General features: G+C 35.4%; 1 long non-coding RNA gene across 1 annotated transcript; it reads left to right on the forward strand.

The window, feature by feature from the left end:
- Positions 1–466: 466 nt before the first annotated feature.
- On the forward strand, positions 467–6434 carry LOC119792573. The gene is made up of 3 exons (XR_005282002.1): positions 467–601; positions 5549–5797; positions 6105–6434. It is a non-coding gene; the product is annotated as an uncharacterized LOC119792573 (long non-coding RNA).
- Positions 6435–27128: the final 20694 nt, after the last annotated feature.

Here is a 27128-nt window from a genome sequence, read left to right on the forward strand (position 1 = left end):
AAACTATCGCTAAAGATATATCGTTATTCATCTATGACAATGGAAACTAGGTTTGCATTTGAATCAAATAAAGAATCTGATAATTACTCAAACTACATTAAATGCAACAACAGAATGTTAATTCATACCAAAATAAAGTAAGATAAGTCTCTATTTTACTAAGAAAAATAAATAATGAAATAAAATGCATTTATTACCACCTTGTGATAACCTATCCTTCTATTCATCAACATGCATAACTATGCAGAAAGAAAACTACGCTGTAATTTAACTACATTGGAATATATATATAGATTTTTTTTGTACGACTCAAAAACAGAAACAAAAAGGAACCAAATATTTAAACTTGCAAAGGGGCTCACTGATTCCCAGCACACCCATTTGATAAAACCATTAAAAGTAATTGAAAAACAAACAGGTTTATCCAGTTATTTCAGCACAGTCAGCTTGGACACACCTGTTAAGCGAGAGGACACACCTGCTGTAGTCATGTGAGCCCTGACACGTCAACATATCTTTCCTAGGCTCAACACTTCAGAAGAAAAAGTCCTGAAAGAAAGGCAAATTTAAACTGACGAGAGAAACCTCTCGAAGCAAAAGGGTAAGACCATTACTCTTTCCTCTCCTCTTAATGGCTCTTTCTTTCACTTCCTTTCCAGCTCACTTTCATAGCTGAGGAGGGTTATGGAATTTCATTACTTATGATTGAAACCCAGTGAAGTTTTTAAAGCAGGAAGGTGCATTGAAAATGCCAGGATCCCCTCCGGATGCCAGCAATCTAATTTACTGTCAGTGTTAATAAATGAGGAGCCCACTGGATGGTACCGAATAAGTTGTTATTTCACCATCAGGGTTATCACTTAATACCTGATAATATCTGTGGGGAGCGATAGTATCTGACAGGTGAAACAGAAGGCTTCAACCTCTGGCAGCCGGAATGATCGTCAGTGTAGAAGGATTGTTAATATGTCAAATCGATGTGACTTCACTCAATAGAGAGTTCATAAAAGAAATTGAGATGAGATTGTACAGCTAAGGACTCACTGCGGTGGGAGAATATTCTCGTTTAACGGTCAATGTTTACTTGTACGTTTGTGAAGGAAGAGTTACGTAAACATTTTTCAACAGGTGTCAAAAACAAGTTCAAGTTATGTAACCAGCTTTCAAGCTTCCTTGAAAATGACCTGATTAGATATAAAAATACATAAGTTAAGAAAAGTTCTTTTGTATAGTACAGCTCAATACCCAAACAATGTACACTGGAAAAAATCTAAATCTACATAAGTAATTTTTTCTTAAAATTTGTGAATTTTTCTTGGATTGAGGAGGCAAAAGAGGCATTTTGCCAATGGAACAAGACAATTTACACTTAAAATAAGAAAACATAATTGCATTGTCTTATTTCAAGTGCATATTATCTAATTATCTTATTTTAAGAGGAAAAATACTCATTCCATTGGCAAACTACCTCATTTACCTGCTTAAATTAAGGGTAAATACAGTTAATTTATGACATTTTTACTTATTTCGAGTTTTTTTCCCAGTGCTTCACTGCAAAAACAATCCAGAAATAAGTAAAAAATGGCTTAAATTAAGTATATTTAGCCCTAATTTGAGCAGGTAAATAAGATGATCTGCCAATGGAATGAGTATTTTCACTCTTAAAATAAGATAGTTAGATAATATTTACTTGAAATAAGACGATAAAATAGTTTTTTCTTATTTTAAAAGGAAATTGTCTTGTTCCATTGGCAAAGTGTCTTACTTACCTCCTCAAATCAAGGAAAAACGCACTTATTTTAAGAAAAAATAACTTATTGAGATTTCTATTTTTTGCAGTGTTTACATTAATTAAATTCAAGTAAACAGCAAAAAGGACTTGAGAATTCCATAACAATGGCAGGTAAAGAAAAGTTGGAACACAATTAAAGGTGTTCCAGTCTTATGTTTATTTATTTTTTATTCCGATTAGAAGATTATTATGTTTGAGTTCTGCTCCTCCTGTTGAGTTTGATGTATTTTGTTCTTTAACCTATTACACTAGAAAAACGATCTACAAATAAGTAAAAATGTCTTAAATTAAATGTATTTGAGTAGGTAAATGAGATAGTTTGCCAATGTAAAGAGTATTTTTACTTTTAGAATAAGATAATTAGATAAAATGCACTTAAAATAAAACAATGCAATTGTGTTTTCTTATTTTAAATGTAAATTCTCTTGTTCCATTGGCAAAATGACTTTTACCTCCTCAATCCAAGAACAAATACACTTATTTTAAGAAAAAATTACTTATTTAGACTTTGATTTTTTTCCAGTGTACAGTAGTAGCCATTCAAAATTTCCCCACTTTCCTTGATGGGCCTTTGGCTGGTCTTCTAAGAATCCATTTTTAAACATCAATCTTTGTACTAAAATATTATTTTTGTTATGTGTTAATTTTACTCAATGATGATTATAAAATTAATGTGTGCTTATGAAACATTTTTGCGAGGGGATGCTCCACTCCTGTCTCATGATTCAGTCAGGAGACCATCCTGCCTTGTCATTCTGATGGAGCATTCTATCTTCATGAACTGATCAATTGTTCTGTCAGAACAATACTCTGTTTGTAACCATGCGTCATGTTCTGTTAATAAACGCTCTGCGGAGGAGGTCCAGTGGGAGACAGCACGTTTGAGTCTGGGGTTCAACTGTCTCTCCTTTCTGCAGGAATTGTATCCATAATTGTGTATTTCAGTTCTTCTTTTGCAAAAACCTACATTTTTATGAACCCGACATTATGATTAGAGGACATTAAAATCTAAAGAGAAGCATCATCTCCTGGTCAGACCCTGCAATTCAGTGAAAGTGTGGAGTCAGAGTAAAAAATATGCACGCCCAGTAGAAGGAGGGGGTCATTTCACTGGCTGGAAATTGGCTGTTTGACTGGGAAGGACCATTTCGAATGGCTTCTACATCCACAGAACGCATAGGACGCTTTAAAATTCACAGCCTCATACTGCGAAAATACGGCTACTATCCACCATTACAACAGCAGCCTAGACACTCCCATGGGTTAAAAAACAGCGGCTGTGCTAATTTATGCTTTTTTCTTTAGGCATTTTTTATTTTATTTTTTTGTTGGCCTATTAATTCTCTTATTTTTATCTAGTGAAGCACACATGTAACCTTATAGAATGTTTTGTAACAGAAATACCTTCATGTTTCAATTTGGTTCAGTTTATTTATTTAGCTACAATTTGCCCCACATCATCTCAAGGCACTTTACAGAGACAGTCGGATCAGATGCTACAGACAGATTGGAGAAAGGTTTTCTATCTAAGAAAACCCAGATGAGTTTATTGATTCACTGACTTTCCAAACTTCACTCCTGATGTGGCTGATTGTAGCCATGATTTTACAGTAATATCAGCAAACTTCTTAATGTCTTTGTGACAGATACAACGACACCCCTTCAGGGAGCTAGATCAGCTTGTTTTCACAGCAGAATGGGGGCTAACTCAATAATAAGCAAAGCTGAGTTTAAAAACTCCACAGAACAAATGAACAATAAAATGATAATTATTTGATGGGCACTGTTCAAAAACAGGCTGATAAAATAGTTTGTCCTTTATTAACAATTTTGGTAACAACATTCACAGCTTCTATTTCCTATCTCTGCGCATTTCTTTTTGACACTTAAACCTCCTATATGGGCTATGAAAATAAAGGATAGATAATCTTAATCTTATTTCAGATGTGGTTCACAACAAAAAATGCCTTCTAAATAATAAGAAAGAAATATAGTGTTTTAAGTGAATTATTGCTTATTTTTAGCAAAATAATCTGCCAGTACATCAAGCAAATGAGACTTGGTAAGATTTCTTAAAACAAGAACATAATATCCAAGTAGTAAGCGTCCAAAAAAACTTAAATCAAGTAGAAAAATCTATTTTTTCTTTTACTCATTAAGATTTAAGCAATGTATTCTCATTTATTAGTCATTATTGCTTAGAAATAAATGTCCTCTAACCAATTATTGCTCAAAACAAGCATACAACAGGCTTAAAAACAAAGCAAATGTACTTGATACCAGTTTATTTAAAGGCTTAAAACTAGTCTGTTTTTCTTAGCTAGAATTAATTTAATTATTTAGGTGCACACTGCAAAAAAGGAAAATCTATACAAGTTTAATAAATTTGAATTCAGCATTTTGGTCTTATTACACGAGTTTTTCAATATATTTTCTTAGTAAGACTGAATATTGTTACGATTATTTGACTTGTTTTAAGGAAATTCTTTTTTTTCATCCTAACTAGATAATACAACTAATTCTGAGCAGCTTTTTTCTTCTTAAAATAGCTCACATTGCGGACTGAGTCGTGTTAACATTTAGACTGTGAGTACATTTTTACTTTTTTCAAGACAATAAAACAATCCATATTACCCTGTTTTAAGAACTGACCCCATCTCATTAAGATATTCCAGCTAATTAAATCTGATTGCATTAATTCTAGCTAAGAAAAACAGACTAGTTTAAAGCCTTTAAATGAACTGGTATCAAGTACATTTGCCTTGTTTTTAAGCCTGTTGTATGCTTGTTTTGAGCAATAATTGGTTAGAGGACATTTAATTCTAAGCAATAATGACTAATAAATGAAAGAGAAAAATTCTTAACGAGTAAAAGAAAAAATAGATTTTTATACTTGATTTAAGTTTTTTTTTATTCTTACTACTCGGATATTATGTTCTTGTTTTAAAAATTCTTACCAAGTCTCATGTGCTTGCTGCACTGGCAGATTATTTTGCTAAAAATAAGCAATAATTCACTTAAAACACTATATTTTTTTCTTATTTTTTAGAAGGCATTTTTTGTTGTGTAGTGAAAGTATGGGAAAAACTTCAAAACGTTTTATTTATTCATATTTTAGCAGAAATGTCACAGAATTAAGCGAACTACACGGTCAGTCCGCAATGTGTGCTATTTTAAGAAGAGAAAAGCTGCTCAGAATTAGTTGTATTATCTAGTTAGGATTAAAAAAATGAATTTCCTCAAAACAAGTCAAATAATCTTAACAATATTCAGTCTTACTAAGAAAATACATTGAAAAACAAGTGTAATAAGACCAAAATGCTGAATTCAAGTTTATTAAAGTTGTATAGATTTTCCTTTTTTGCAGTGTTGTTTTGGAAAAAAGATTGTATATAATTGAATCCAACTCAAATATGGCACCCAGCCTGAAGTTCCTATTGAAATTATACATTTTCCCTTAACCTAGCAGTTATTTGGAGATTAGATTATACTTTTTTCTTATGCCTGAGATTCCTGCAGTAGAAGGTAAGAACTTTTGCAAAACAAACACCAGCAGCAGTAAGAAAACCAGTTCGACAAGAAAAGTAAAAACAAAACTCCAGAGTAGGAGGGAGTGGCGATATCAGATTTAGTGTAGGTGTTGCTTCACTCTTAACCTGCTTTATAGAGCTTTAGTGTGCTCAAATCAGAACATGAGCTTGATATCAATTTTATAAACTTACCCTGTATCCCTTTGTTTTTGTTTGCAACGAAAAGATATTTTGCCAACTTAAACAAGCATCATGGGACGAGGTGAGAGTGAGGACTGGGATTATGAGCCTAAGGAGACAAGGACAACTCAGCCGAAGAAACACGAGGACAAAGATGACAAAAGCTCAGAGGGTGGAGGCTGTCCAAAGTGCTGCTTGAGGACCAGGGACTGTCTTATGAGCGCAGAATGTGGCAGGGCGTTGCAAATCTCCAGTGTTGTGGCTTTCTGTGGAATGTGCATCAGAGCATGGACATGTAAGTCTGAACTTTAGAAAATCTGAGCAGTATTTTCCTGTTATGTGTCACTGAAGACTTTAAGAAAAGAATTCTAAAAGTTTTGTGCTCTGATTAAAATTTAAATGAAAATCTTTCTTGGCAGAGTTTTAAACAAATAAAAAGTTTCGTAACGCTCAAATTTGATCAGTGGCTTTTTTGTAGATAACTTTTTTTTTTTTTTTTCCACAGACACAATTTTTAAGGAAGCATGTTCTCAAATATGGAATGAAAACTATACTTTATTAATCTTCATTTGTTTTTGTTTTTTGTCTTTTTTTTGTTACAGGATAAATTCTACGGGATCAAGACCTTCAGAACTTCCATTTAAATTATGAAGGATCATTCAGTCTTCTGTTTAAGACACTTTTTCAGATAATAAATAATTTAGTTTAACTTTATTTTGCTCCTAACTTTAGCAGGTATTTAAAAAAGAAATTTTTGCAGTATTTTTATTAAAAGTGCTTCTTAATTTGATGCTGAGCTAAATTTGCATCCTTTTATCAAACCATGGAGACAAGCTAGATATTTGTTGAGGTTTTAACTACCTTGTATTATAGTCTCTTAACTTTGTTTATGTTTGTAACGTGGTTCATTGGAAAAAATTTAAATCTAGATAAGTCATTTTTTCCTTAAAATATGTGCATTTGTTCTTGGATTAGGGAGACAAAAGAGACATTTTGCCAATGGAACAAGACAATTTACGTTTGAAATAAGAAAACACAATTGCATTGACTTATTTCAAGTGCATATGATCTAATTATCTTATTTTAAGAGTAAAAATACTCATTCCATTGGCAAACTATCTCATTTACCTACTCAAATTAAGGGTAAATGCACTTAATTTAAGACATTTTTACTCATTTCTAGATAATTTTTCCAGTGTTGTGTCTGTCTATCTATAAAACCTAATGACAAGACTTTATTTACAACTTTGAATAAACTTGTATTTTTATTTATTGCAATTAACCAGAAGATAGAAAAAGCTTATTTTAACATCTAATAAACAAAGAATAAATGTTCATATGTTTAAAGAGAATTATCTAAGTTATTTTTCTAAAGACTTGGGTCAAATGTCAGAGATAAAATACTACAAAATAAAGTAAAATTATTGTTCTTGAAAAGCCAAGGTTGTCATGGTTTTGGTTATATTGTGCTTTACTTTGCTCTATGTCTCCTAGTTTTATTGCTTTAATTCCTTTTTGTTGTAATTTCTAGATTTATGTTAGTTCTCATGTGTTTCTGTTGTCCTCTGATGCCCTCTTGTGTGTGTGTTTTCCTTTCCCCTTGGCTCCCTCGTTGTCTCCTCTCACACCTGCTCCTTGTCAGCTCGTTAGCCCTCCCTTTGTCTCTGTCAGCTATATATACTCTCCCTCTGCCCTCCCTCTTTGTTGGTTCCTTGTTGTTGCTCCTCCGGTCGTCGCCGTTTTCCTCTCACCTCGTCTATCGCTGGCTCCTTGGTCTGAGTTACATTTTAGTTGGATTTTTGGATTTTGCCTCTGTTATTAGTGTTTTTTCATTGAAACTACAAGAATTCACCTCAGCCTCTCTGCCTCTGCATTTTGGCTCCTCTTAACTACAACCAAGACACGAAAAAGGTGGACCCTGAACAGGTTGCCAGTCTATTTCAGGGCAACTCTGAGACGTAAAACCATGCATATAGCCTCATACTTGAGGCAATATAGAGACACCAGTTAAAGGCATAGAGGACGAATGGGTGGATCATCTAAATAAGTGGTCCTTCGAGTCGTCAATCATTCTGGTGATATGTTTATGTAAGGCCGTCCTACGTGTTTGTCCCCCGTGAGCTACTTTTACGCATGCACATTTTCAGGCATATATCTGTGGGGAGCTATGGTTTCAGAGAGTCATTAAAGCTCATCTTCCTCACCGCGTTTCTTTGAAAATGGCTGAGGCTCATAAGAGAAAAATACTCTACGAAGTGTATGAGAAGAAAAGAAAAGCTTCAGAAGGGGCAGATATACATCGGCATGCTTTACTTTGAGAGCTCTCCTCGCAAAGCATTATGGAATTTGCTGTCATCATCACTGCTGGACAAGATATGGTCTATTTTGGGTAATTTCGAGGAATAAAGGAACCATATAAAATAGGGATGCACGATATTGGGATTTTGGCCGATATCCGATATGCCGATATTTTAAAACTCATGTAGCCGATAACCGATATCGATACCGATGTTAAAGCTGGACAAAAATAAGTAGTCATTGAAAATAGCAGTTTTGTTATCCATTTCTGACACTTTGAAAAATAATATACTCAAATATATTTTCATATGCTGATATCAAATTGATTTTTAAAAACGCGATATCGATCTATTTTACTTTCAAAATCTCGTGAAATTTCATCGTTCTGTTACAAACTCTCGTGATATTTTGCAAATTCTTGTGAGATTTTGTTAGTAAAATAGATCAATACCGCGTCAATATATCAACATAAACTAATTTTCGGGGGATTTCGTAGCATAACGATGACATATAGCAATATTTCATTAGTAAAAGAGATTGATATGGTGTTTTTAAATGGCAATATATCAGCATATGAAGATTGGGATATTTTAATATATCAATATTTTTTAAGTCTGTAAAATATAAGTTTTTGAGGAAGAAGAAGTAGTATTTTTTTATTTTTTTTAGACTTTAGAGACTCAGAAGCTGATCAAATATCGGGTTAAATATCGGTGGGGTGGCCGATACTGGTACCGATACCGATAGGGGCCGATTATATCGTGCATCGCTAATATAAAATATTTTAGTATGATATTTAAATTACACGCCCTGCTAAAGATACCTTAGGTTTATTCGAATTAAATTATGAAATTTATTTTTATAATTTAGAAGGAAATTCAGTCACACAGGTATTTAGATCTTACAAATGTTCCTATTGTTTCCATTATTCCAGGTTGCCTAAAGTGTGGCCCAGTGGCCATTTGCAGCCCTAGGAAAAATTTTATGAAACAATCTTGTTGCCCTTTCATCGAAAGCATAAACTAAAGCTAAAATAGTGACCCATACTGTATAACTCTGCGAAATAAACTTTTGAAAACATGAGGATTAAAAAAGTAAATCCCAACGACAACAACATCCATGTTTCAAGAAGAATAACATAGAAATTTAACAGTAAAGAGAATTGAGAAAAATATGAGAGTTGGAAATGATGACCTATTATGTTGTATGTTATATCAACTCATATACATTTGTGTGCTTGCATCAAATCAATGAAATTTGTGATAGTATTCAACTATTGAGGCCCAAGAAATCTCTAACTTTAGGGACCGTTGCAGTGGAATCTTTCCTTGCTTTCCAGTAGGAAAACAACACTTTTTAACAACTCTGAATTCCTAAAATGATGTATGGCTCAACAACACCTTATTAATTTTCATTTTGTCTTATTAATGCATTTCTTTGATTCACTCGCATTTTCATGGCTGCCTTTTTGTGTCCCACCATGTCACCAAAGGCATCACAATACAGGGGTGACATTTAAGGCGGACAGATTAAGGCCTCTCTCCAATTAATTTCGCTGTCCTCTCCCTGTTAAATACACAATCAAGCAAAGGCAAAATGTCACTGAAACAAACGAGGAGCCGCCGTGTGGCTGACAATTACCACCAACCACCTCAGAAATGCCAATATGTTAAACTGGGAGCAGTGAGTGAGATGAATCTTGCACACTGATCGGTAATCCAGATGCCCTGTGTTGCAGCTTTGCTTAAATAAGAATATGTGTGGTTACTTGGCAATTTTCTCCTGGTAATGACGCCTGCAATTCATCATAAAGGTCAAACTTTCTTCAAAGTGTAAAGGTGTTGAACATAAAATCTCTGATATTATCAGCTGTATTGTCATTAGTGATATAACAAAACGTAGAGTTTCCACAGCATAATAAGCTGGTTTTGATTATATAAGACTAAATCATTATATTGAATTAATAATAAGACCTCAACATATTCTGTTTTTTTCTCATAAGGTTATGTAAAGTCTAAGCAATAGAAATATGCTAAGAGTTTCAAATTTAAGACCAATTTAAATTAGCAAAAGGGTTTATTAGACTATTACACCTATCTGGACTTGAAGGACTTTTAAAGGGCAGATTATACTTCTGCAAACGCACACATCAAATGTCGCTTGGTTTTGGCCACGAACCAGTGTTGCTGGTGTGCTTCTGCACCGTCGGTCAGGAATTTCTAGGGATGCACAGCCGTTTCCCGCCAAAGCGCAAGGAGGAGCCTATTTGAGAACTCCCACTGTAGGCAGTGTTGCCAACTCAGCGACTTTGTTGCTATATTTGGCGACTTTTCAGACCCCTCCAGCGACTATTTAAAAAAAAAAAGCGAATAGCGACAAATCTGGTGACTTTTTACGGTGTCACTGGCGGCTTTTGGAGACTCTTACGTGAAAGCATGTATCGTTCCTACTGTGCCGTGGGGCGCCTCCCCCACCCCAACCCCGTTCCCTCTCAGCGCTGCAGTCAGAGCCGCAGGATGTTTACCCTCAGCGTCCAGACTGCAAATGAAGCGCGCAAAATTGATCACGTGGACAGAAAAAAGTAGCTCTATATATTGTGTAGTAAAGTGAGTAAAAACACTATTATATGGTGTTTTTACTCACTTTTTGTCTTTCTGTAACAACATTATTTCTCCCACAGCATCAATAACATGCACATCACTTCCTGTGGCAGATTATGCCAATTAGGTGATGACGTCATTTAGCGACTTCTAGCGACTTTTAGCACCGCCAATGGCTACTTTCCTTACTGAGGAGTTGGCAACACTGACTGTAAGACTAAACCCTGCGATTAGACGCACAGTGTGAGCAGTAGCTGCGTGCAACGACTGAAAAAAAATGTGCAGTGTATGCCCGGCTTACCCTGCACAGGAAAAAAATTGAAATCTAGATAAGTAATTTTTTCTTAAAATAAGTGCATTTTTTCTTGGATTGAGGAGGTAAAAGAGACGTCTTGCCAATTGAACAAGATAATTTACATTTAAAATAAGAAAACACAATTGCATTGTCTTATTTTAAGTGCATTTTATCTAATTATCTTATTTTAAGAGTAAAATTACTCATTCCATTGGCAAACTATCTCATTTACCTGCTCAAATTAAGGGTAAATACACTTAATCTAAGACATTTTTTATTTATTTCAAGATTGTTTTTCCAGTGTGGAAAACTGTAAAAGTAATTTTTTTTTCTTTTTAAATAAGTGAATTTTTTCTTGAATTAAGCAGATAAGAGAGTTACTTTGCCAATGGAATAAGACAATTTACATTTAAAATAAGAAAAGAACCAACTGCAGTCTCTTATTTGAAGCGCATAATAAATAATTATCTTATTTTAATGGTAAAAATGCTCATTCCATTTGCAGATAATCTTATTTTCCTACTCAAATTAGGGGTAAATACACTTATTTTAAGAAACTTTTGCTCATTTTCAGAAAGTTTTTGCAGTAAAGCTGCTGCTGCCGTAGTGCATGCTGGGATATGGAGCCATGTTTGTGCCTTTTGTTTGAGCGTGCAGGAACCAATCCCAGCATACAGTAAGAGAAGGTGCACAAAACTTGGCACACGCTCAACTCTGAAAAACTCTTCTCAAAACACTGTCTTCGCACTAATCTCTGTATGTGTTCGGCTCCGTCCCTGCGCGCACTCAACTGCCTCTGCGCACCACAAAAAATGCCTTCTAAAAAATAAGAAAAAATATAGTGTTTTAAGTGAATAATTGCTTATTTTGAGCCAAATATTCTGCCAGTGCAGCAAGAATGAGACTTGGTGAGATTTCTTAAAACAAGAACATAATATCCAAGTAGAAACCATCCAAAAAAACTTAAATCAAGTAGAAAAATCTATTTTTTATTTTACTTGTTAAGATTTTTTCTCTTATTTTAAGCAATTTATTCTCATTTATTAGTCATTATTGCTTAAAATTAAATGTCCTCTAACCAATTATTGCTCAAAACAAGCATCCAACAGGCTTAAAAAAGGCAATGTTAATTAATTTAATTATTTAGGTGTACACTGCAAAAAAATTTAAATCTAAGTAAGTTTATTTTTCTTTAAAAAAGAGCATTTCTGTCTTGAATTAAGCAGTTAAGTGATACACTTTGCCAATGGAATAAGGCAATTTACATCTAAAATAAGAAAAAACAATTGCATTGTCTTATTCCAAGTGGATATTATCTAATTATCTTATTTTAAGAGTAAAAATACTCATTCCATTGGCAAATCTTATTATTTACTTGCTTGAATTATGCTAAATACACAAATTTTAAGACATTTTTACTCGTTTCCAGATCGTTTTTGCAGTGTAGTGAATGTATGGAAAACATACACTTCACAAAAACTTCAAAACGTTTTTTTTTTTTATATTTTAGCAGAAATGTCACAGAATTAAGCGAAATACCACCAGCCAATCACGCTCAGCTCATAAAAAGGTGAAATATAGAAATGTATCAAAAATACCTTTAATAAAGGAAGTTTACAGTCAAACACTGTAAAACCATTTAAAAAATGGCAAACCCGTATTAAACGAAATGTGCCTTGGAGAGGGGTATGTGTTTTTCAAAAATGTTAAGAAAAATGTGCATGTTTGTGCATAAAAAAACCCATCATTCAACCAGTTCCTGTGTTTCTTGTCTTTTGTTACTGGACAAGCTGATTAATCCTTATGTTTCATGCAGTCTGACACACTTTAATTAAAAGTTTGTTGCTTGGCATATTGCCCATTGTATTTCTATTTTCTCCCTATACCTAGACTGGGTCAATGCACTGCAAAAAATCTAAATCTAGATAAGTCTAAATAAGTGCATTTGTTCTTGTATTGAGGAGATAAAAGAGAGATTTTGCCAATGGAACAAGACAATTTACACTTAAAATAAGAAAACACAATTGCATTGTCTTATTTCAAGTGCATTTTATCTAAATATCTTATTTTAAGAGTAAAAATGCTCATTCCATTGGCAAACTATCTCATTTACCTACTCAAATTAAGGGTAAATACACTTAATTTAAGAAATTTTAACTTATTTGTAGATCGTTTTTGCAGTGTGGCGAGTAGATACGTTGCAGCTCCAAAAAAAAAACTTTTTCACTGAAGATTGTAGGTTTTATTGCAAGTTTTTTTTCCTTTGTCTTTAATTAAATTCTGTTTATGTAGACAGTGCTAAAGTTGAACAAAGTCTACTTTAGACATTGCAAAGCCTCATTGAGGCTGACCAGGATTTGGACAACGGCTTGCTTGGAACACAGCTTGGCCATCTGTTGCACTCAGCCTGAGCTTTCTCACAGGGCTGAAGTGCTCCAACATTGGGTGATAGGCACCCACCTGCCCTCTTACACCCATTGTCAAAATTAAGGAAACCCAATTCCTGTCTGTAGTCTTTACTCTGTTAGTTTGTCAAGTTGGAACGCTCTCGTCTTTATAAAAGGTTCCCTCCCTCTTTTTTTCCAAACACAACAGCTTGGCCTGTCTGTAATTATTTCAGCACAGTGGGCTTTAGTAAACGTAGTTGCTGAATTTATATAGTAATGGATTTTCTTTGTAACATGTGGTGTAAAGCCAAGGTTTAGCTTCAAGTTATGGTTCAAGAAAAAGAAAAAATATATATCTTGATCAGGATAAAAGTTTTAACAATGTAACAGATATTTATAGATTGTTTTTTTGAAAAATTTTATTGTATGCCTGTCTTTCGTTTAGATCTTGATTTGCAAACTGTACATACTTTTTGTGATATATATTTTTTGGCTAATGCCTGAAATAAAAAAAAAAAAAAACACAGTCTATTGGGTACCAATGAGAATAAAGGGTGACATTTCAGCACTTTTATTCTACTTCTCTTCATGTTTTTACATTTTTACTTTCAAAATTAAACTTTTGAGGATAACACTGTTATAGTTCTCCTGTTCTGTACTTTTGTTTTAGTTTCTTTTTAAAGTTTCCAGTTCCACTTTGATTTATTTTATTCTGTGTTTTCTTTGTTCATTGTTTTATTTTATTTTTTCCATTTTATGTTATTTTTATGCAGTTTTGTATTTCTGGAGTTTCTCTCAGTTTCTCCCTTGTGCCTGTTTCCTTTCCCCTTGGCTTCCTTCTAGTTAGTTCCTTTCACACTTGCTCCATATTAGCTCATTAGCCCAGTGTTTTTCAACCCTGGTCTTCAAGGCACCCTGCTCTGCATGTTTTGGATGTTTCTGAGCTTCAGCACACCTGATTCAGATGATTGCAGTTCAGCAGAGCCTGATAATCTGCTATCAATTGATAACAGGTGTGTTGAAGCTGGGAAACATCTAAAACATGCAGAGCAGTGTGTTTTGAGGACCAGGGTTTAAAAAAACGGCATTAGCCCATTCTTTGTTCTGTTCCCCATATATAAACCAACTCTGCAGCTCCTCAGTGCAGGTTTCTTGTTGATTTCTTCCTTGACTCCTTATGTGGTGTTGTTTCTGTTGCTCTTTATTTTATCAAAACTGCAAATAGCCTACTCATCTCTGCCTCTCTCATCTCTGCTTCTGGCTCCTCAACCAACCCCCACTTTGCCGTTGACAAAAACTGTTAGATATTGACAATTTTAACAATATCATAGTTAAAATGATATCCATCTACCGTCACAGTAGTGTACACTGGAAAAATTATCTAGAAATAAGTAAAAATGTCTTAAATTGAGTGTATTTACCCTTAATTTGAGCAGGTAAATGAGATAATTTGCCAATGGAATGAGTAATTTTACTCTTAAAATAAGATAATTAGATAATATGCACTTGAAATAAGACAATGCAATTGTGTTTTCTTATTTTAAGTGTAAATTGTCTTGATCCATTGGCAAAATGTCTCTTTTACCTCCTCAATTCAAGAACAAATGCACTTATTTTAAGAAAGAATGACTTATCTAGATTCAGATTTTTTGCAGTGTATTTGTTGTCAGGATAGTAGTTTTTTTTATATTGTTTATTTATTCACTTTATATTTCATTTTAGGTTGTGTCAGTTCTCGCTCACCTTAATTTCTTTATAATTGTACAAGAGAGCATCTTTAGATAGTTAACTGTTCTCTATGTGAAACTCTGCATAGTTTTCTAAGCATGAATGACCCTGTCTTTGTATAGCGAGGTTAGAGGTCAGTTATTTCTCACTGCAAAAACAATCCAGAAATAAGTAAAAAATGGCTTAAATTAAGTATATTTAGCCTTAATTTGAGCAGGTAAATAAGATGATTTGCCAATGGAATGAGTATTTTCACTCTTAAAATAAGATAGTTAGATAATATTTACTTGAAATAAGACGATAAAATAGTTTTTTCTTATTTTAAAAGGAAATTGTCTTGTTCCATTGGCAAAGTGTCTTACTTATCTCCTCAAATCAAGGAAAAACACACTTATTTTAAGAAAAAATAACTTATTGAGATTTATATTTTTTGCAGTGCTGTAGTAATAATTGGCCAAAAAAAGACCAAGAAAAATTAGAATTACACCAAAAACAAACAAAAGATTAAAAAATAAAGCCACGCTTTCCAAGCTGGGCACTGATTGCTTCTTTCATTTATTTCACAAGGTTTGGACACATAGGGGGATTTTTTCAGTATAGTAAATGTTAAAATGATTCAGAGCCCTGGGTCCTTTTAAAGCTTTTTCTCTCCAGCTCACCCCACATTACTTCCATTAGGTCTGGAGACTATGAAAGCAATGAAGGAAGATGGATTTTATGTATTTTAAACATTATCTGTGTTGGGTTTGCTATATGATTTGTATCACTGTCCTGATTGTCTGTAAAGGTTACCAGGGATTGTATTAAAAATGTCTTGGTGATGGATTTTGGTTAGAACATTTCAGTTCTGTTGTCGTCAGGATTTTTTGTCATGTAAGTACATTCCTTTGTGTTTAGTTTCTTAGTTGTGTTTTGTTCTGTGCATTTGTTTAGATTCTTTTACACCTTTTACAAAGTCTGCCGTCCATTATTTTATCTTACAAATAGAAGCCATTTAAGTACATGCAGTAATTCGTACTGCCTTCATTTTTCTGCAGTATATTGAACAAAATGGAGTCTATTTTTCACAGATGACAGAGGAAAATGTATAAATTTCTGAAAACCATATAAGCTAAACAGGAAGTCAGATGATGGAGAAACAAAGCTAATTTAGAACATTTCAAAATAAGAGCAGAAGCTATATCTGGGCGCATGAACAGAACCTTGATGAATCCAATGTTGATCATTCTGAGGTGGATGATGGAGCAGACACAGAAAATAGTCAGCAGTTGTATAATTTTCTTAATAACACACTATTTTGTGTATGTCTCCTCATGAAATCCCAAAAAAAATACGTTAAGATTAGTTCCTGATAAAGGGGAAAAAAACATGAACATATTTTAAAAATATTAAAACCTTTGCAAACTACAATTTTTAAAAGAACTAAATTAAGATATCATCTGTACTTGGGATTATCTAGACTAAGAGAAACTTGTTGGACAAGTTACTGCAACAACAAAGAATCTGACAGCAGGGTGTCCTCTGCTGTTGCTTCTGTAATAGGAAGTGTGGAGCAGGCACAAAGGTTCGGTAATGAAAACAGAAACAAAAATAACAAAAGAAAAAAAGACACCTGATGGGATCACAACATTTCTATCACTATAAACAGACTGTGGCTAATCGGGGAGAGTAGTTCTTTCGCAATCCAGAAGTTATGGGTTTGTGTCGACGTGTTTTTGGGCAAGGCATTCAACCCACAGGTGTCAAAGGATCTCAGTTACGATCTATAAATACATGTGCATTTTTCAGTGAGACTGGGTGAATGTGGTTCTTTTGTAAAGGATTCCAAGTGGTCAGATTTACTCAAAAAGGAGAAAATGTTTTACTGTTATACTTTTTCCAAGTGGTGGAAACTAACAGAGTACATTTACTTGATTACTTTACTTAAGTACTATTTTTTAGTATGTTTACTTTTTGGGGGAGCTACTTATAACCTTTATTCAATTACATTTTGAGTCAAATATTGTTCTTTCTACTCCACTCCAATTCCAGGAAGCTGCTAGTTCCTTGTTCGTTTTGGCTCAGCTTAGCTTTTTAATCCACTGTTTCAAGATGGCCGATAGCCGCATTTTGGACTGAATTTGGACTCCACTGTTTCAGAGATATGCATTAAATTCTGCAAATGGGAGAAACTCAGGGCAGATATTTTTTGTAGTTTGTAAATATTATTAAGGTATAAGATGTTGGCATGTGGCCAACTTGTTCAGGAGGATTAATTCTCAAAGCAGAGTTGTAGTTTCTTGGTGGTAATTGACCAAATACTTGTAGCGAAGAAGAGCAAAATGTGGCTATAAACTGGGATAAAAAGGGAAAGGATTATTGGTATGGAGGGATGAAATGGAGGGGAGGAAAAGGGGAAAATGGGATTAAGGAATGAAAAGGGGAAGAGGTGATGGAATGAAGAGGACTGGGGAAAAAACGGGTAGAATGTAATGTGATGTGGGGTTGATGAAACGTAACTGTACTGTGCCTATATGGTACAGAATATTATGCTACTATACTGGTTTGCTGATTGCTTATGTGGAGATAATGATAATTTTTCTATTTTTATATTTTCTAAAATCTTGGCAATACAAACAGCTAACTAAAGAGTCAATCATCTATAACTATTGTGTTCATTGGGCATTTTACTCATTGTTTGCTACAGTAGCAGCCTTCCAAAATGTCCCTTCCCAGTCAAACGTCAGCTGAATGGCAGCCCACTTCCCTGCAACTCCCAGTGAAATCCGCTCCAACTTCCAGCCACTGGAGTGAGGCCCCCTCTTGCAGAATTAATACTCTGACTCCACCTTTTCACTGAATTACAGGGTCTGACCAGGAGATGACGCTTCTCTTTAGATCTTCATGTCCACAAATCATGACAGAATATTTCAGTACAAATATGGATGTTTAAAAAGGAATTGTAGGGGACCAGCCAAGGAGCCACCAAGGAAAGTGAGGAAATTTTGAATGGCTACTACTGTATATGACTTTATATGCAGCAATGTTTTACAATGAATTCTCCACTGCTAATTAATGATTTTAAGGTTTATTTTTTACAAATTTCTTTTAAGTATAGCTCTTTAATAAAAACATTGGCATGAAGTAAAAGATACAACTACCGCCACACCCAAAAAAATAAAATAAAAAAGAGAAGGATTGGGGTGGGGGGTACTTAGGCCATGGATGTCCCTTATTTTCTGTCACAAAAGGTTTGTAAAAAGCCATGCAGCATCTGCTCCACGGTTGATTTCACTGGATTGCAACTTTTAGATTGCAAAACCATTGCAACCAAGAGGAAAGTTAACCTATTACATTATATTTTCGCTAAGACTTAAAATATAATATCCTTCTATGCAGTACTGTGATTACAGATTACTCTGTCAGTCACATAATAGTACATTCAAATTTTTTTTTTTATCTCCTTTTTTACCTCTCCAAGAGTACTTCAAATTTCCATTCATGTTTAATTGCTTTTTACTTTATAAACACACTTAGATTTGAACAACAAGGGTGATGCAGGCTTCAGTTTTGTGCCCAAGGACATCAACAGAGCATCAAACCCCTGATAGGAAAATGATGACTCTGTGTTTTGGGGGATCATTGCCCCAAAAAGTGATTAAAATGTATTTCACTGCTCTTTGTTGCTGTGTTTTTTTTTCTGTGTGTAGATAAGGAAAACAAAATAGGATATGAGAGAAACACGTTGACTGAGGCAGGGAAAAGAGAAAGAGGCAGTGAAAGAGATGAGATTTGTGATCTCATCTGTTCACCCAGGGCCTCGCTCCAGAAAAGCTTTTCAGTGTCGTCAATCATCTCCATGGTGACACCTTAACAGTGACATGGATGGGATGAGCGTTGGATGCATCCTAAAAATGCCTGTTATACACACCGAGAGAAGCTGCTTGTGTTTGAAAATGATGCCGGATATTGATTACAGTAAAAAAAAAATATGTTTTAAAACCTTTTTTTTTCCACTGTCCTTCTTATTACTTACACATTTAAAACAAGAAAATATCTACAGTAGGTTCTGCTGCTGCACAGTGAAATAACTTGATTACTCAATAATTGGTTTATAAACTTGGTAAATAGAAAAAAAAAGTTTTTCAACAACTTTCCTTAAAAACAAAAAAATAATCCCTTCCAGTCTGTGAGCATGAAATGAAGATCAAGTCTAAACATAGACAGAAATGTGGGAGTGCGTCTCTTGCAAACTTTTGTTTTGAACAACAGATAAAAAGAATGGATATAATTTAGCTGAACCACTTCAGAACGTCGTCTCTTAATTTGCAATCTGAATTGAATCACTATACATTTTTTAAATGTGCAAAGGCTTGTGTTTACAGATCAGGAAAAAAAATGCCAATTTTCATTTGTGAATGAAACTTTTCTGAATAATTTGAACAGGTGGATTTAACAAATGTTTTGTGACCTATGAAGAGAACGTGCAGCATGTTCAAACCTTTTAAAATTGTTTTAGCTGCAGGAGAAAAGCTGTTCCTGATTTGCTTCATCAGACATTTCTATCACCTGTTCCCAGCACGTTCAGTTGATGATTGTAAAATGACTTTAGGTAAAACGTTTTTGCTGTTTCCCCATGATTTTCTCAAAATAGATTTGGCCTATTCCCTCTGATATAACCATTGTATCTAAGTTCAGGCTGTAAGCTGAATGCTTGCAGATGTCCTTTAGTTCTGCTGTCAGATTGTGACTTGGGAAATTTGAAAGAATATATACTTTATTGTCCTTTGATCATAATGAGTTTGCTGGTATGTTTAGGGTCAATGTCAATTTGTCAGACATTAGCCAGGATTTAGCTTCTTGGCTAAAGTCTTTGGATGTTCATTTCATGCTTAAAACACTGCAAAAACGAGCTAGAAATAAGTACAAATTTCTTAAATTAAGTGTATTCACCCTTAATTTGAGTAGCTAAATTAGATTATTTGCCAATGGAATGAGTATTTTTACTCTTAAAATAAGATAATTAGATAATATGCACTTGAAATAAGAGAATGCAACTGTGTTTTCTTATTTTAAGTGTACATTGGCAAAAAGTCTCTTTTACCTCCTCAAATTCAAGAACAAATGCACTTATTTTAAGAAAAAATTACTTATCTAGATTTGGATTTTTTGCAGTGAAGATCATGTTTTTTATTATCATTATTCCTTACATTTTCTTATGACGGAGTATTACACAGGAAAAAAATCGAAATCTAGAAAAGTCATTTTTTCTTAAAATAAGTGCATTTGTTCTTGTATTGAGGAGGTAAAAGAGACATTTTGCCAATGGAACAAGACAATTTGCATTTAAAATAAGTAAACACAATTGTATTGTCTTATTTCAAGTGCATGTTATCTAATTATCTTCTTTTAAGAATAAAAAAACTCATTCCATTGGCAAACTACCTCAAATTAAGGGTAAATACAGTTAATTTAAGAAATTTTTACTTATTTCTAGCTAATTTTTCCAGAGCCAGGTTAGAGATATATATCTATATTTTTTTATTATTCGAGAATAAAGTCATAATATTATGAGAATAAAGTCATATAATTACAAGAACAGGGTCGCAACAAGAATAGTCACAAAATTATGAGAAATAAGTCATAAATTACGATAATAAAGTCGTAATATTTTGAGAATAAAGTTATATTTTATAACAACTCTTACAAGAAGAACTTTCCTCCCTAAAATGAGGAATGTGGAGCATCATGTGAAGTTCTACTTTAGCATCAGTTTGACAAATCAGGAAATCTTTTAGCAGCAGCATCAAACTGGGCAGGATGTCAAGGCGGACTCAGGTTGCTGTCAGTGGTGTTGGTATGGAGCTAGAAGCAAATTTTTTCTGAGATCGGTTGTGCTATGATGACTTTATTCTCATTATTTTTCAACTTTATTCTCGTAATCTTAAAACTTTATTCTTACAATAATAAAAAGAAAAAATCTCTAGCCTGACCCTTATACTCCGTCGTATGTTTCTGGGGGTTGCTGCTGTTTCAGCACAGGTTGTGTTGTTGAGAAACTCAGACATTATTAAAAAGTTATTAAATTCTATTATATTTGGGTTATTTGTTTTGCATTTATTTGCAGACTTATATTACTCAAATTTGAAACTGTCAAGAATGTATGTTTCAACGATGAGCTCGAAAAAGGTGAGTTTAATAATGGATATATTGTTTATACCTTTTGATTTTTATCATTTTTTAAACCCATGGTATCAAAATGTATTGGGTAATATCAATATTGGTTTTAGAGATCATATTTACACTGTCAAGTTTATTATTAAATCACATGCATTGTGAAGAACATGGTTCTGCCAGGTTTCTGTTATGTTTTTCTTTTCAGTATTCAGTCTTGCTTTACTCCTTGTTTAATAGTCCTAGTAATTTAACATTGTGGTATTTCCCGTCTTCCAGGTTTCTCTTTTGTTGCTCTCTGCTGCCCTCTTGTGTTCTTCTTCTTCCCTAGCTCTTTCCCTCTCTTGTTCTGTGCACACCTGCTCCCAGTTTCCTCATTAGCCCTCTCTTTGTCTCAGTCTCCTTTAAAAGCCCTCTCTCTTCAGTTCCCCTTTGCTGGGTCCTCGTCAAACACTGCCAAACGTTGAGCTTCAACGTTAAAGAAAATATAAAAATTAAGCCTTTATTCCCAGGTTAGGCTCCCCTGAGTGGGTGTGGGCTTCGAACCCAAAAGCCCCAGGTCCAGGAATCATCCCTGATGACACATTTAAAAAATCTTTACTGATTCTTCCCTCATTTCTTCTCAAATTTAAAAATGGTCACTTCAGTTTAGATGTTTTTTTCAAGGCTTACTGTCTTCAGTAATAATGACACTAATTTTATATCCCTGTGAGCAATCCCAAATGTAAATCTGAATGTTTATGTTGCTTTTGGATTAATGGTTCCACCTCTGAGTGGACTTTTAACATTTATCAGTACAAAACTCATTTTGCTGTGGATAATTAGAGTATCTTACAAGTTCATCATTCCAAAAAAATCTGTTATCTCTGGTGTTGATATTTACATCTTACACTAAAACATAACCATTTAAGCACAGACACTAGTTCTTTCAATTCCTCAACCTTAAAGGGACAGTGTAAAATTAATTTGTTTTTGTTTTTTTGTTTTTAGAAAATATCAAGTATTGCTTTCATCATAATATTTTCTGCCTAAAAATATTGTAAAAACAATCCTATAAAAAATGAAAGTGTTCAATTAGCTAACACAGAGCAGCACAAACCAACCAAAGAAGTAGATAGTTCTACTTGCCGTTTTCTGTAAAGACTGAAAACCATCAATATTCTTGGTTCAAGCAGGAGGTAAAAGAAAGAAACCAAGAAAATAAAAAGAAGTGACAACTGGGAGAAAATGTGAGGCTACATTGGTGCAGTTTTTACCAGTTGGTGACAATTAATGAGGGGGCGGAGCTTCAAAATAGTTGCTGAGGTTGGAGACTTTCTGCTGGACAGGTAAATGAATTCAGTGTAACAATGAAATTAATTTTGACGTTATTTTAGAAGCCGGACAGTGTTGTCCAGCAGCTACTCTGTTTTCCTGACATAGACTGCCACTTTGTTTGCTTACAATGGATAATGGCGGCTGTTGTTCTTCACAGAAGTCATACCAGCAGGTTACGGTATTTTCTCAGAGACATTCCACGTACTTCATCATTTAGTTTAGCTAATCTTTCAAAAGTGATGGAGGTTAATGTCCTTCCTCCAGTCAGAAAGAAAAGATCAGAGTGAAACCAGTTTATTGTTGTGATATAACCAGTAAAGCTGACATACTTCTAATGCTACAACATATCTCAGATAATTATGTCTTCCACCTCCTTTGGTAAATGACATCCATAAAAATAAAATGAAAGAAAAAAACCCAGATATCTTTATTGTTTTTTTAACTCATCACCACAGACTTGCGCTGGAAATTGAAATTGTCACTTTTGTGTCACTTTGCAACTTCTGCATTATTTATGTCATGATTAAGGGAGAGGAACCAGAGCACACAGCTAGGTCATTTCTAATTCCTTTGAATTACTAGTAGATGGAAATGCATCTTACACACTGCAGGAAAATAATTATAGGAGGATATTCAAGTTTTTTCAAGCTGCACAATTTGTGAGCATTTATTTTTTTACCTGAGACTAAACAATAACCCTGTGACCACTCCTATGGTGCTGAAAGAATAACATCTATGAATAAAATCCCTAAATCAAAAGCAAACAAACCATAAATTAATTAAGTCAAAATTCTCTAGGGTGGGCGATAGTATCAAGGTGCTACTATACTGTATCTCTTATACTATATCCGTTGGTTGTGCTGTTCTTTTTACATCTCTTTGCAGGTGATAAAGCAGAGTGAATGTCATGATTTTATCAAGAGCTCGGACCCACGTGCAGAAAACCAATAGAGAGAGACCAGGAGAAAGTTTAACGGGTTTATTGAGAAGATTGTGATGAATCCAGTGTAGTTCTGAACAATGCTCAACCGGAACTGGAAAGTGAGGGGAAGACACTGCGTTTAGTTCAGGCTCAGTGGGAAATTTTATTCTCGAAATGGTTGACTCTTTGACTCCAGTCGGTGTGGGGGTGTTCCAGTGTTTGTCTCATTCGATGGAGGGCGGACAGGGTTTACCCAGAATGCGGTTGTTTGTAGTTGAACGGAGAAGCTGACTGCCACTTAGATTTCCTGCGGTACTTGAACGGGTTGTTGTGGAGACGAATCCCCTGATCAGAGTGAAGCCCCAGACATTCCTTGGGGAAATGGGTTGATCAGAATCACACCTTTGAATCCTCAGCTCTAGCCTCGTGAGACCATCCTGATCTCGCGGGCTTTCAAGGTTTCACTCACAGATCAGTCTGGAGACTCTCCGTTAAAGGAAATATGGAGCCGTTCACCAAACGAACGTCCAATCAGCGTTGGCTTTGAGGCGTGTTGAGGTGTGACGCAACGAGAAGCGCGACAGTTCAGTCTGAAGAACATGGCGGCTTCAGCCGATGAAACTAGCGTTAGCGTGGCTATCGAGCAAGTTTTATCGGAATTACAGATTATTTCTTAAATGAAAGAAGAGCAAAACACTGCTCTGGAGGCTTTTCTCAGAGGAAAAGATGTTTTTGCTCTTCTCCCGACTGGTTTCGGCAAGAGTAGCCTGGCTTGTGGTTGTGTTTTCATCGTCGCTCTGTTAGTACGTCATATGCTTCGTTGATCTGATTGGTTTATTTGGCCCGTCTATCACCAACATAGGCCAATCAGCTAACCAGTATTTTCACCCCTTCCCAAAATTACTTCAACGGAAGGTTTCCAGATGGATATGCGGAGCAAATCCATCTGGAGGGGTCAGGTCATCGGCGTCGCCAGACCCCATTTACTGGGGCACGTGCCCCAGTATAAATCTCATGAATATTTGCAACAGTATTACATTTTTTTAATGCATCAATTTAGATAATTCCAACGGAAGGAGACGTATATTTCTACTCAAATGCGCAGCAAGTGTGTTGGTAACTCCAAATGGAGGATGTAATAGCGCCCCCACGTCAGCGCATGTCACTGCATGAACTGCAGGTAAACTAACGCGCTGCTCTCAACTGAGTTGGATGGGACACTGTGCGGCCACGACGCATTTTTAGTTCTGGTAACGTTTCTTACCTGTCAATTTTATTATTTTCCCAGTGAAACCACATGATTTATAGGCTACTAACTGAAAATTACTGCATTGGTTTGTAGATGGATATCAGGAAATTCCTCACACGAAGCAGAGACAGGTAAGCAGTAAAACGAGATGAGAGAGGTTCAGAGGATCTCCATCTGAAGTTAAGTTATTTTCTCTGTGATATCTCTGTATCTAAGTAACTCTAACTGACTACTTTAAAACATAGCACCTTCTGCTGCACTTTTCTACTGAGCACTTGTCAGTTTCACACGGTTTTATTTCTGATAGCAAGAAGTAGCTAGCCTAGGCTAGCGCTAGCTTAGCATTGCTATGGCTTCTCTCTCTCCCTCCCTTGACTCTTTTCCAACTCTTCCTTCTTCCTCTCCTCTCTCCTGCTCTCTGTGTCAGATGTTCAGTTATTCCTCTGCCTCCTTTAGTGATAATGGGATGTGTAATAAGTGTAGTATTTTTGTAGCTTTGGAGGCGAGGGTGTCAGAGTTAGAATCCAGGCTTCAGGCTGTTGAAGTAGGCCCCCCACGTAGCTGTCCTCCAAAAGTGCCTGAGCAGCCAGGCGATTGGGTAACTGTACGCAGAAAGCGTAGTCGTGGATCTCTGCCCACTGGTCACCACCAACCCGTTCACGTTTCTAACCGGTTTTCCCCACTCAGTGACACACCCACTGAGAAGCCCACTCTGGTGATTGGCAGCTCCATAGTCAGAAACGTGGCATTAGAGACACCAGGGACCATAGTCAAATGTTTGCAGGGGGCCAGAACGGGCGACATCAAATCCTACCTGAAACTACTGGCTAAGGATAAGGTTAAATACAGTAAGATTGTTATTCACGCTGGTGGTAATGACACCCGGTTACGCCGATCGGAGGTCACTAAAATTAGTGTTGCTTCGGTGTGTAAGTTTGCCAAAAAAAATGTCGGACTCCGTAATTTTCTCTGGTCCCCTCCCTGATCTGACCAGTGATGACATGTTTAGCCGCATGTCGTCATTCAACCGCTGGTTGTCTAGGTGGTGCCCTGAAAACAACGTGGGCTACATTAATAATTGGCAATCCTTTTGGGGAAAGCCTGGTCTGATTCGGAGAGACGGCATCCATCCCACTTTGGATGGTGCAGCTCTTCTTTCTAGGAATCTGGCCACATTTATTAGTCCTCCAAAACCCTGACCACCCAGGGTGCAGACCAGGAAGCAGAGTTGTAGTTTAACACACATCTCTGCAGCTTCTCTACTGTTACCCACTCTTTACTCCATCCAGACAGTGTCTTGCCCACGACCAAAATCTAATAAATTAGCAAAGATTCCCAAAGGAGTAAATCATGATAATCTAATTAAAATCAAAATAACTCCAATTGGGGAAAAAGTTAAAACAATTAAATGCGGTCTGTTTAACATAAGATCGCTTTCCTCTAAAAGTCTACTAGTTAATGACTTGATTTGTGATAATCACATTGACTTGTTTTGCCTTACAGAAACCTGGCTGCAGCAAGAGGATTATGTGAGCATAAATGAGGCAACTCCTTCAAGCTATTTAAATTTTCACATCCCCAGAAGTTCTGGGCGAGGAGGAGGAGTAGCAACAATCTTCGAGTCTGACTTACTGATTACTCCCAAAACAATTAATTCCTACAACTCTTTTGAACATTTAACCCTTAATTTCCCTGATCCAAATTTCAAGGCAAGAAAACCTCTTCTTTTTGTAACTTTGTATCGTCCACCAGGTCCTTACTCTGAATTTTTAGATGAGTTTTCAGAGTTCCTTTCTGATTTGGTATTAAATACTGACAGGGTCATCATAGTGGGAGATTTTAACATCCATGCTGACATTGAAGGCGATAGCTTAAGAGCAGCCTTTAATGCTATTTTAGACACTATTGGCTTTGTTCAAAATGTGAATAGTCCCACGCATTCTCATCTTCATACTTTGGATCTTGTGCTGACATACGGCATAGAATGTGAAGAAATAACAGTATTTCCTCACAACCCTGTCCTCTCTGACCACTTTCTAATAACCTTCAGGATTACTTTAACAGAGTTCTCCTCCCCCAAAAGAAGGTTCAATTTTAGTAGATCTTTATCAGATAGTGCAGTTATAAATTTTAAAGAATCTGCTTCACTTTCTCTCTGCTCTGTGTCACTGAGCAGTGCTGCAGAGTGCAAAAGCTTAGCTTATTCCCCTTCACAGGTTGATGATTTTGTTGAGGGGGTTGCTAGTTCTCTGCGTATTGCCTTAGACAACACAGCTCCTTTGAAAATGAAAACCGTTAAAAATAGAAAGCTTGCTCCTTGGTTTAATGCAGAGCTGCGTACTTTGAAGCAAAATGCTAGGAAACTGGAGAGAAAATATCGCTCCACAGGCCTGCGAGAGTCCTTCCTAGTCTGGAAAAATGGTTTACTGCTGTATAAGAGGACCCTTTGTAAAGCAAGAGCAGCATACTTCTCCTCATTAATAGAGGAGAATAAGAATAATCCTAGATTTCTTTTTAATACAGTTGCCAAACTCACCCAGAGCCATAGCTCTGTTGAACCGTCCATTCCACCTGCTCTTAGCAGCAATGATTTTATGGGATTCTTTATAAATAAGATTGATCTTATTAAAAATAAGATCATAAGCACTCCTCTATCCGCGATTGTACCTGAGGTAGT

This window comes from Cyprinodon tularosa, unplaced genomic scaffold, assembly GCF_016077235.1.
Source record: "Cyprinodon tularosa strain WSP-4 unplaced genomic scaffold, ASM1607723v1 ctg422, whole genome shotgun sequence".
Classification (NCBI taxonomy): Eukaryota; Metazoa; Chordata; class Actinopteri; order Cyprinodontiformes; family Cyprinodontidae; genus Cyprinodon; species Cyprinodon tularosa.